This window comes from Pelophylax lessonae (assembly GCF_965119305.1).
Source record: "Pelophylax lessonae genome assembly, chromosome: 13".
NCBI classification, from domain to species: Eukaryota; Metazoa; Chordata; class Amphibia; order Anura; family Ranidae; genus Pelophylax; species Pelophylax lessonae.
This window is the reverse complement of record NC_138780.1, coordinates 174,555,362-174,567,435: the sequence shown is the minus strand read 5'-3', so window position 1 is coordinate 174,567,435 and position 12,074 is coordinate 174,555,362.

The following is a 12,074-nucleotide window of genomic DNA, read 5'->3' as shown; positions in this document are numbered from 1 at the left end:
TTACTGACGGAATGCCAACCGTCGGCTCTAAACCACGGTACCGAGATGATGCCTCTAGCTAGAGGCATCATCCCGGTACACTACCGCAAAGTTTACCGACGTACCGATACATTAGTATGCGGTAAGTGGTTAAGCTCATGAAAAATGGGGGCAAAAACAAAAGTGTTGCGTTTATAATTTTGTTCAGTGTAGATAGATATCATCTATTATATAGATGATCCAAACAACTGAATCACCCAAGCGCTCACTCCGATAGGGCTACTAGGCATGCCGCTCTCCTCAGGCAGGGGACTCCAAACAGAAGAGCATGTGAAAGAGAAAAGGAGGCGCAAACACCTAGTGCATTACCCTTGGACACCTTAAAAACTTTTTATTAACATGCCAAAAATATACTCACAAACATGAAGAGCAAAAATCGCATTAAATGAGTCCACACATGTGGAAGTAATCGTCCCTGTAGATGAACCACTGATGCGTTTCGGGAGGCACACTCCCTTCCTCAGAGCTAATCTGTCACAAGTTAGCCTATAGTTTTGTCTGTATATTCTTACCTCCTTGCTGCAGTGCTTCTGTTTGCCTCCCTTCACATGTGGGGTTTGGGCTTCTCTGTTTCCTATGGGCGTCGCCTGCTCCACTGTGGGTTATATCCTGTTTCTGTCAATGACTTCCTGGGTCACCTCCCTGTTTGCTTCCCTATATATACACAGGCTCAGTGCACTGTTCCTTGCTTGAGCAACAACCCTGTTCTCTGAGCTCCCATCCGTGTATCCCTTGGCTATTGTATCTGATCTCCTGTGTACCGACCCGGCTTTGTTTCTCCGTCTACGTTTGTCTGCTGCCTGTCCTGACCTTGGCTTGTCTCTTGGATCTCCTTATATTCTCCTGTTTACCCTGCACACGCCAGCAGTCTCCACATTCTCAGCTGGGCCTACCTGGGGGCCGCGACCTGGTTCCAGTCTGCTGCAAGTCCATCCCCACCATCAGGGGCAAGGGTGAAGAAGCAGGCTGGGGCTTAGACTCCGCGCCCTGGGGAATCCTGAGCTGGGGATCTATAAGGGCTCACTACCACAGACCCTTGACATAATCCACCTTTTACCTTTCCACCTTGGGTGAGTAGGAGCAATACCAGTGACATTCACCCAATGTGGCTATATCACCATTTGTTTAACCCAGTTTTAACCTATCCATTATTATTATTTTATCAGACATCATAAGTTAATGTAGGTAGACAGGGTATATACTACGCAATCACCATGTATTATAGCAGGGCTTGACAAATTTGCCTGAAATCTAGGAGCCAGCTAAAAAAGTTAGGAGCCAGTTTTTTTTTTTGTTTTTTTTTTAAACTAACAACCAAGCTTTATTTAATAAAACGGATACTAAATTTACACATAAATAGGACTAGAACCCCACTCTCCTCTATAGCGCAATTGGATGGAAACAGACTGTCTCTTTCCATCCGATGCCATCTGATCCGATCCACGGGATGGATAGAAAATAGAACCACCATCCGTCTGTTTTTGGCGGGCAGGGTCAGATGGCGGCAGATTACTGCTCCATAGAGGAGACAGAACGGTCCGATCAGGTCTGCCTGAAAAACTGACAGGCGGACCTGATCAGACAGCCCGTGTGAAAGGGGCCTTCGGCTGTGGCACGGCGATGAGGAAAAAAAAAAAATATATATATATATATATTATTTTTTTTTTTTTTTTTAATAAGAATTGAAAAAAAAAAAAAGAAAACATTTTTTTTTTTTTTAATAATTAAAAAAAAAAAAGAAAAAAAATTATTTATTTTTTTTACATTTAAAAAATAAATTAATAATAATAACCACACTCCCTGTCCACTTACCTTTAAGCAAAGGTAACTGGACAGAGAGATGAAGCCTTAAAAAAATTCCCTCTCTTCTCCTCTTTGGCATTGAGAACATGCATTACTCCCGGCCACCACAAGAGGGCGCCAGTTCCCCTAGCTTCTCATCTCACAGAAGAAGGCCGAAAAGCCGGGGACTAAATTTTTGGACGCCGCGGAAGTCCGTGAACTCAAAGAGGAGGTGGGGGGCGCAAAAGGGACAGGACACATCCTACAGGGCACCCCAGGCGCCAGGTCGCTAATTCTAGTCGCAAATGCGACCTGGCGCCCGGGATTTGTCGAGGCCTGTATTATAGTATTAATCACACTCATATATACAATATATATATAATTTTTTTTTTATTATTATTATGGCCGGTCGCTGTGGTTACCTAATGGCTCCGCCCAGTGCACATGGGGAGGGAGGGGGAGTGGCTGGGTTAGCACGTTTGGCACATCCAGTATAAATTTGACCCCGCTGAAAGGTGGATTAGCTCTGATGAAGGGAGCGTGCCTCCCGAAACGCGTCAGCGGTCCAACTACAGGGACGATTACTTCCACATGTGTGGACTCATTTAATGTGATTTTTGCTCTTCATGTCTGTGAGTATGTTTTTGGCATTTTAATAAAAAGTTTTTAAGGTGTCCAAGGGTAATGCACTAGGTGTTTGCGCCTCCCTTTCTCTTTCACATGCACGTCATATAGATGATATCTATATGATATCTGGCCATTTATCAACCATTCATCAACATAATGACATCTATATAAGGCGAGAGCTGGTGTATTGAAATATAGAGCATGTCATGCCAACCATGAGAATCTGGTGAGTTCTTTTCTGTTGGGGAGAGGGATCCCCTGTGCACGTGAGGAGGTGTTTTGTTTAACCACTTTAGCCCCGCGCACTGTGCCTCTACTGCGGCACAGTGGCTCGTTCCCGTCCAGCGACGTAGACCTACGTCGCTGGACTCCTCCCCTTGCTTTTTTCAGTCACAGCAGGAGTCGGGCCAGGGGAGGAGCAGTGGCGATCGCCGCTGCTCTTCCCCGATTGTCGGGAATCGAGATTGGAGATCCGCCCGCTTGTGTAAACAAAGCGGGCGGATCTCCTAAGTGACAGACAGTGACAGATTGCAGGGTTCAGCATAGCTGAACATGCGATCTGTCCCTGTGTCACTCAGTCACCTCCCCTCACACACGTTAGTAAGCACCAGGCATACATTAACCCCTCCCTCTCCAATAAAATTAACCCCTTCACTACCAGTGTCATTTTTACAGTAACAGTGCATATGTATAGCACTGATTACTGTAGTAATGTCACTGGTACCCCCAAAAGTGTCAAAAATGTCAGTCAAGGGTCCGATCTGTCCGCCGCAATGTCGCAGTCCCGCAAAAAAAAAATCGCAGATCGCCGCCATTACTCGTTAAAAAAACCCCACCAAAAATGACAGAAATCTTTCCCTTAGTTAGTAAACGCAATAACTTTTGCGCAAACCAATCAAAATACGCTTATTGTGATTTGTTTTACCAAACATATGTAGCAGAAAACAAATTGGCCAAAAATTTTAAAAAATTTTGATTTTTAATTTTTTTGGGGGGGAATTTCATATAAAAAAATGTGAAAAATATTGTTATTTTTTCAAAATTTACGCTCTTTTTTTGTTTATAGCGCAAAAAGTAAAAATCGCACAGGTGATCAAATACCACCAAAAGAAAGCTCTGTTTGTGGGGGGAAAAGTACATTTCGTTTGGGTACGGCGTCGCACGACCGCGCAATTGTCACTTAAAGTTGCACAGTGCCGAATCGCAAAAAGTGGCCTGGACGTAAGACAGCAAAATCCTCCGGTGGTAAAGTGGTTAAGGATATCCCAGCCAGGGAAGATTTGAATCACCGTTGTTTATCAGTAGAAGCACTTGGTGGATTTTATCTGCACAAAACACAGGGTGGGCTTTTTTAAAGGACAATATATGTTTATGTACATGTATGTATATGTACCAAGAGACAGGTTTTATTTGGTTGGTGACAGACTGGAGGGTGAGTACATCAGACTGGGGGCTGGCTGACTTTCATGCACCTCTTACAATCCTTAAACCTCTTTTTTTCAATATATGTTTATGATTATTTGTACTGACAACATGTATACAGTATATCACAGCTTTAGTTTTAGAGTGAATCATTTGCACTTTGACATTTTTTGTATACATATACTGTATATTTTATGGTGGCAGCAGTGAAAATAATTTCATGTATTTATTTGTTGAGATACACGGATAATATTGATTTTTATTTATGGAGATTGAACAGTTTCCATATAGCAGGGAGATTTATTTACATATATCTATACAGGGGTATTATATTAAAAAAAAAAATATATATATATATATCAGCTATGAAATATAAACATTTGTCAAAATGTTGAACACACAATAAATGTTTTAGATCCTGTAGAGTGCTTCAACCAACTCTTTTCATCTCATCAACCGCAAGGCACCCAAGGGAATTTCTATTATATATGTTTCTCAATTATGATTGCTGGTACCAGACATTTCTGATTTCCATTCTGTTGCAAACTACTTTCAACTTGACAGTATAAACAAATGTTGCCACTAGGTAGCAGTCTTTCTCTTTATCGTCATTTTTGCCATTGATTTAGAATCAACGTCTGGACAAGTCTACTAGCTCATGTGTTTCTTTTTTTTTTAAGTCATGGTACCTTTTAAAAGTGCAAACTTTTAGGGCAACCCATTTTAAAACGGGGTCCCTCATTACATCAGGAGTCCCCCATTAAAATCAGACTTCTTGGTTTTTCCTCCCTTGCACATCAGAGCCCTCAGTCCCCCCATTTCACATCAGTTCCCTCTTACACATCAGACTTGTCATTTCTTCCCCCCCACCACACTTCCCTTTACACTGCACTGGATTAGGATTATATTACTCTAAGAGTCCATTCAGACTAGCGTGACTTGTCAGACGACTTGGTCGTCTGACAAGTCGCGGTCGCTCGCTCGCCATTGAGTAGTACAGGACCCGTTCTAATAGAAGCGACACAAGTCGCTCCGACTTAGAAAAAGGGTCCTGTACTACTTTGGGGCAACCTGGAGGCGACTTGCATTGACTTCAATTATATGAAGTCCGTGCAAGTCGCGCCGAAGTCGCAGTGCACGCTGTGCACCGCGACTTCACAGGTCGCCCCACAAATTTGTGTCGCGACAGTCTGAATGGGCTGTAAGCCTATTTATTAAGGCAGAAGCAAAGTGTTAAAACTCTGTTACTGTCTTTGCTTCTTTATCTCAATGTATCTTCTCCCATCTCTGGCACCTAATTTGTATGGCTGGTGGAAACCACTTTTACCATAAAGAGCACCTCCGACCATTAAACACACTCATTTTCATCCTTCACTGGGTCGGAGACCACCTAACCACCACCTTGGAACCAGAAACCACCTAACCGCCAACTTGGAACTGGAAACCACCTAACCACCTTGTTGGAAGAGATGCTCACAACAGCATTCCAGCAATGGGTTCCCTGGCCTGCAAAATCTTTGAATTCAAAGAATACACTGTGGGGTTAATTTATACTTTTTTACATAAAATCTCCACTATCTAGTTTCAGTGGTGTCATATAGTTAGGGTAGAATTGGCTGATCAGCTGCCACCATTTTCCTGCACCATGGTGATGTTAGGAGCAGTTATGGCAGATAATGCAGATATCATTTGTGTCTTCTTGTTCTACCACTTTAAAGCTGAACTCTAATTTAAGCAGAACACTAAGGCCTCTTTCACACGGAGCGGACCGTATTGCTATCCGGTCTTTTTTTTTTTTTTTTACGGACACGGATGACATAATGTATGTTTATGGGATTGCAGATGATATACGGACATAATGTATGTTTATGGGATTGCAGATGTCAGCGGATGACACCGCTGACATCCGATTTTGCGTCCTTTCCGTTTTTTTAACGGAAGAAAAATAGGGTTCTGTTCCGTTCCAAAAAATGGAACAGAACTGAAAAGACGCAAATCGGATGTCAGCGGATGGTCATCCGCAGACATCCGCAATCCCATTGACATGCATTATGTCCGTATATCACCCGCAAACGGATGGAGTGATATACGAACATACAGAACGCCCGTGTGAAAGAGGCCTTATTGAGCTGTTTAGAAGAAGTTTGCTTGATCTATTTTGCAAAGAAGAATAGGTAAAAATGTCCCTCTCTAGATGTGCAAAGCTTGTAGAGACATCCCCAAAAAAGACTTGCAGCTGTAATTGCAGTGAAAGGTGAATCTACAAATATTGACTCAGGGGGGTGAATACAAATGCACACTTTTCACATATTTATTTGTAAAAAAATTTGAAAACCATTTATCATTTTTCTTCCACTTCACAATTATGTGCCACTTTGTGTTGGTCTATCACATAAAATCCCAATAAAGTACATTTACGTTTTTGGTTGTAACATGAAAAAACGTGGAAAATTTTGAATATGAATACTTTTTAGAGGCACGGTATCTTGATCATTGCTGCAGCTGCAGTGATGACTGAGATATCACCCTTCCAATCCAGCGACGTACCGGTACGTCTCTGGACGGGAAGCCATTAAAACATTAAAGTATAACTAAAAGTGCAACTTTTTTTAGTGTTGGATAGAGCGTAGGGGGACTAGATCACCTATCAGGTTATTATTGCTGTCTGTGCTATCTGTTAGAGAGAGTCACCCTCTCTATTTGTCCTGTTCACTGTTTTCACCGAGAGTGACAGTGAAAGAAAATCCCAAACTTTGGGCTGTCATCAGAATATTTGCTGCTTATACAACTAAAGCCGGCGTACTGCCATTCATGAACCTTGATCCAACATAACTACTCATGGGAATTGTTCCCCCCAAATAGTACACAGCAACAGCCCTGAAGAAGGGGGAAGTCAATTACCCCAAAACGCGTTGGCTTGTTTTACATGTTGCTAATTTTTAATAAATGTCCACGAAGCAAATTTTATAAATCACATTTCTCTGGACACTGGGCACTCAGTTTTTTTTAATCTAAGACCAGAACACTAATAGAAGGGAAATCTTCCAATGGGGACACTAGTTCTGGTGACACCCAAGAATTCTCTCACTTTTGAGGGATTTCCTCTCCCTTTCTGTTGTCTCTATGGGACAGAAAGTGAAGAGATATCTCCTCAATAGGACACAGATTGCAAAAAAAAAAAAAAAAACTGACAAAGGTTATAATAACTAGGTATTGAACGATTATCGGCAAAGCCAATATATCGAGGGCCTATATTCACTTTCCCCGATATATTGGAGTCGACCACCAAGGTGACCAATATTGCTGATATTTCGGGAAAGTGTTGTACCAGGGTGATGCCTGCAGCTAGAGGCATTACCCCAGTACCGGCGTCTTGTAATGACAATCAATGTGGCTGAGAAGCCACTCTACTGTCATTACAAGGAGTGAGAGGGGACGTCCCCCCCCCCTCCCATTGCCTTCCGCGGCTCGCCCAGGTCTCCCGTCCCACCGGGACACCCGGACAACCAGCCTGCACGGCCGCCGACGACCGATCCAAGCCAGATTAAAAAAGGGACCCCCAGATCCCCCAACAAGAGTACCTGTCAAGTGATAAAAATAAAACATTTTTTAAATTTATGAAAAAATTGACCAATATCGGCCGATACCGCTATGCAATGGCCAAAATATCGGTATCGGCTACGAAAAACCGATACCGGTCGATCACTAGTTATAACCCTGTTTTGCTCTATCCAAAAATGAAAAAACTTTTGCCTTTAGTTTTAATTTTAAAGTGTAAGTTCACTTTTTCACCAAAAAATTAAAGGTCAGCCGACATCGTACACCCTACCCTCATACCCCCAGTCCCTGCTGCATTAACCTCCATGGGTGATTAGCTGTCACTGCCCATGCAGCTGGTGCAGCCATTCAGAGATCTGAAATCCGCAATCTTATTCCTTTCTTTCCTTAGGGATGTCGGGGTGGATCAGAGCGATTCTGATTGGTCATCACTGGCATGTGACCCTTTTGACCAATCAGATTTGCTCCAATCTGTCGTGGCATCCCTAAGAAAAGAAGTGAAAGAAGACCAAAGCTTTTAAATCCCTGGACCCCTGCATTGGCTGCATGGGCAGTGAAAGCTAATCCTCCACAGGGGTACAGTAAATGCAGCGGGGACCAGGGGAAAGGGGGCGAGAGGGAGGGGAGTGTAGAGTGTTAGACAACCTTTTAATTTTCTGAAAAGGTGAACTTACACGTTAGGGTTCAATAAAAAAAAAAAATATTTTTAAAACAATATAAAATAATTAATAATATAAAATAAAATAATTGTGGTACTAATTGATAGTACAGTAAACCCCCCTCCATCGCAGGGGTTACGTTCCAGACCCAACCACAATAAGTAAAAATCTGCAAAATAGAAATACCCTATTTAAATACACTGTAGACATGTTTTTATAACTTTCACTGTACTTTTAAAAAGCATTTTAAGGTCTTTAAACACACTTTTAAAACTATGGAAACACATTTAAACACATAAAAGATACTGAGAGACAGAGCAAGAGCTATGGAAAACACAAAAATATTTAATTAACAATGATTTAAGTAGTAAAATAATATTAATAGGTCTTACAGAAAAAAAACGCAAAATACCGGGACCGCGAAAACTGAACCGCGATATAACCGGGGTTTACTGTAATTGAATCAATAACTAAAAGGGCACCCAAATCAGTTTGTGAATGAGACAGATACTTTATTACAATTGCGGATCCTTACACAATCCACCGAAACATTGTGTCATATTAAGTTGATAGATGATGATAAATAAAGTTTGAGATTTGTGATTCAAACAGAAACAATGTTGCCTTGCTCTACCACTAAACCCCATTAGGGGGCAAAACATGTCAACAGAGGGAATAGAATGTATTATTTGACTATGCAATACATTTGATTGAATTGTATGGGGAGCAGTGTGCAGAGTGACCTCAATTAGACAATATTGACTTCTATAATGAAAGAAATTCTCTTGGTCCCAAACATTTGGTGTGGTGCTCTTGTTCTATCTACACCTCCAAGTTTTTTATTGCTGTGTCCTCTGTTGAGAAGACATGGTGACCTGTTCTGCTGATTACACAGGAAATGGTGAGACCTCCCAACTGGAGGACCATGCAAGGCTATAAAAGACTGGGATATTCTCATCCTTCTCCACTTTACTATTCTAAAATATCCTTTTGTGCCTCTGAGACCACACAGGAAGTGGGAAATGATTTCCTCATTTTTTATATGCATGTAAAAGATGTAAAGCCCAACTCCAAGAATTAGAAAAAAAAATCTACCCTTGCAGCACCCCCAAATCCACCCCCGCACTTCAAGGGTTAAATGATTATTATGTCTACAGCTGGCCATAGATGGATGGAAGCCTGGATATGTGCAGGCTGGTTGTACTGAAGGTGACCCGTCGATTGACTTCCAATATGGCAGTAAGTGGTGGTGCCACTTCAGGCTGAAGCTCCATTGGATAGTAGGGATGCCAGCATAAGAAAAACTCATCCAGTGAGCAATGAACATTTTAGCATGAAAATGCCACTTGCCATGACTGATCCTAGTATGGATGTATGAATGTGAAAACCTCAGTCAATGCCTCTTCTCGGGCCATGCCCCCTGACATGTTTCGCCCCACTCACCAGGGCTTGAACAAACTATGATTAAACCATTGTGTGTGGGGCGAAATATATCATGGGGCATGGCCCGAAGAATGACATTGACTGAGCTTTCATATGTATGCATCCATACTAGGATCGGCTATGGCAAGCAGCGTTTCCATGCTAAAACATCGATTGACTTCAGTAAAACCAGCAAGTCATATTTTCTGTATGCCATCCTTGCAGAAGGCTGTAGCTGCCAGCAATGATCATTGTGTTCCGGGAGGCTCCCCACCAGCAGAACACAATAATGCTGTAGAAGGGACTCCCTTATCAACCCTGACTGTGTATATGGGGGAATCAAGCAATTATGCATAAGGAAAAAAACTTTTCAGAGAAAGGAGATACAATAAGACACGTGGCCACTCACTAAAACTAGAGGAAAAACGGTTTAACCTTAACCACTTTACCACCGGAGGATTTTGCTGTCTTACATCCAGGCCACTTTTTGCGATTCGGCAATACGTGACTTTAACTGACAATTGCGCGGTCGTGCGACGCCGTATCCAAACGAAATTTACGCTCTTTTTTTCCCACAAACAGAGCTTTCTTTTGGTGGTATTTGATCACCTGTGCAATTTTTACTTTTTGCGCTATAAACAAAAAAGAGCGTAAATTTTGAAAAAATAACAATATTTTTCACATTTTTTATATGAAATCCCCCCCCCCCCCAAAAAATGTAAAAATCCAAATTTTTTTTAAATTTTTGGCCAATTTGTTTTCTGCTACATATGTTTGGTAAAAAAAAATCACAATAAGCGTATTTCGATTGGTTTGCGCAAAAGTTATTGCGTTTAGTAACTAAGGGAAAGATTTCTGTAATTTTTGGTGTTTTTTTTTTTAACGAGTAATGGCGGCGATCTGCGTTTTTTTTTGCAGGACTGCGACATTGCGGCGGACAGATCAGACCCTTGACTGACATTTTTGACACTTTTGGGGGTACCAGTGACATTACTACAGTAATCAGTGCTATACATATGCACTGTTACTGTAAAAATGACACTGGCAGGGAATGGGGTTAATTTTATTGGAGAGGGAGGGGTTGATGTATGCCTGGTACTTACTGACGTGTGTGGGGGGAGGTGACTGAGTGACACAGGGACAGCTATCCTGAACCCTGCAATCTGACCCTGTCTGTCACTTAGGAGATCCGCCCACTTTGTTTACACAAGCAGGCGGATCTCCAGACTCGATTCCCACTCCTCCCCTGGCCCGACTCCCGCTGTGACTGAATACAGCGGGAGCGAGCCTCCGACGGCGCACACGCGCCGCCCACAGGGGGAGGAGTCCAGCGACGTAGGTCTACGTCGCTGGACGGGAACGAGCCACTTTGCCGCAGTACGGTCAACGTGACCAGTTGGCAAATGGCTAAAATACGTAGGGGGTTCTTTACTGTCAGAGCAGTGGGGATGTGGAATTCTCTTCCACAAGCAGTGGTATCAGCGGGGAGCATCGATATTTTAAAAAACTATTAGACGGGCACCTTAAAGACCACAACATAAAGAGGTATACAATGTACGGTTAACATCAAACACACACACATCATAGGTTGAACTGGATGGACTGATGTCTTTTTTTAACCTCACTAACTATGTAACAATGTGTTATCTATGGCATGCCTAAAGCTGGCCATAGATGGATCGAATATCAGCCGGTTCTCAGCCAATTCCCAGAGTTGGGCTTTGAAAACAAACAAAAAAGTTGTACTTTTAAGGTTTAAATATAAAATAAGTAAGGTTTTAGGTTTGCGTATAAAATATGTTTTCAGATTTGGTTTCAAAATCCATATTCACAGCTGCAAATAATATAGTGCTACATAAAATGCAGCAAAACATGTATTTATTTATTTATGTCACTAAGTAAAAGAGGGAGGAATCCAGTGTACAGTCCGGTGCCAAATCCCAGGAAGACTTGGACGATCCAACTCGCTTCCTACTCCGCATATTTTTACAACTTCATTCCATGAGGCGTCCAGGAAGTTTTGTTAATGTTACATATTTTTAGCGTGTCTCATAATCTGATCCCCATTGTTCCAGGATCCTCCTCCTGAAATGCTCATTTTAGGCGTATTCACAGAAGAGAACAAACATTGATCTATTGCTCTTAAAGTTGTAGTTTATTGTGCTTATATTTTGTTTTTCCTGGTTCCTCCTTTCCCCCCTCACCAAGATGGTAATAGCATTTATTAATAAAACCTTTACATTTTTAGACCCAGTGATTTTCGACCCAGTGATTTTCGACCCAGTTTTTTTAGACCCAGGAGCAGACAGATCAGAAAACAATTCATTTTTCTGTAGGCTACTTCTGGTCCATATGGACACTTAAGGAATATCTACCTTGAGTAAATAACCAATTGTGTAGGATGGAATTTCCTGGAATAGCAATATTGCTTTTCCGAGATGATGCCGATGTAGTAGTTATCTGCACAGAGCATATACAGTTATGCTTGGCCTGTATGATCATAAATGTTTATACCATCCTTTTTCAACCAGTGTGCCCAGGCAACCTGTGGTGCCTTGAGGTTTC